Source organism: Arachis duranensis, unplaced genomic scaffold (assembly GCF_000817695.3).
Source record: "Arachis duranensis cultivar V14167 unplaced genomic scaffold, aradu.V14167.gnm2.J7QH unplaced_Scaffold_11114, whole genome shotgun sequence".
Lineage (NCBI taxonomy): Eukaryota > Viridiplantae > Streptophyta > Magnoliopsida > Fabales > Fabaceae > Arachis > Arachis duranensis.
In genome coordinates, this window is record NW_026263796.1 from 40,741 (window position 1) to 41,745 (window position 1,005).

Sequence of the window (1,005 nt, forward strand, 5' to 3'; positions counted from 1 at the left end):
AATGAATTCCAAAAACATCTATGAAGATCAGTATTAATTAGATGAGCGGGGCTTTTAGCTTTTTGCCTCTGAATAGTTTTGGCATCTCACTCTATCCTTTGAAATTCAGAATGATTGGCTTCTTTAGGAACTCAGAATCCAGATAGTGTCATTGATTCTCCTAGTTAAGTATGATGATTCTTGAACACAGCTACTTATTGAGTCTTGGCCGTGGCCCAAAGCACTCTGTCTTCTAGTATTACCACCGGATACATACATGCCACAGACACATAATTGGGTGAACCTTTTCAGATTGTGACTCAGCTTTGCTAGAGTCCCCAATTAGAGGTGTCCAGGGTTCTTAAGCACACTCTTTTTGCCTTGGATCACAACTTTATTTCTTTCTTTTTCTTTTCTTTTTTTCGTTTTTTTTTTTCGTTTGCTTCTCCTTCTCTTTTTTTTTTGTATTCACTGCTTTTTCTTGCTTCAAGAATCATTTTTATGATTTTTCAGATCGTCAGTAACATGTCTCCTTTTTCATTATTCTTTCAAGAGCCAACATTCATGAACCACAAATTCAAAAGACATATGCACTGTTCAAGCATACATTCAGAGAACAAAAGTATTGCCACCACATCAAAATAATTAAACTGTTATAAAATTCAAAATCCATGCAATTCTTCTCTTTTTCAATTAAGAACATTTTTTATTCAAGAAAGGTGATGGATTCATAGGACATTCATAACTTTAAGGCATAGACAATAAGAAGACACAAACATGGATAAACATAAGCACAAAATTCGAAAAACAGAAGAATAAAGAACAAGGAAATCAAAGAACGGGTCCACCTTAGTGATGGCGGCTCTTTCTTCCTCTTGAAGATCTTATGGAGTGCTTGAGCTCCTCAATGTCTCTTCCTTGTCTTTGTTGCTCCTCTCTCATGATTCTTTGGTCTTCTCTAATTTCATGGAGGAGAATGGAGTGTTCTTGGTGCTCCACCCTTAGTTGTCCCATGTTGGAACTCAA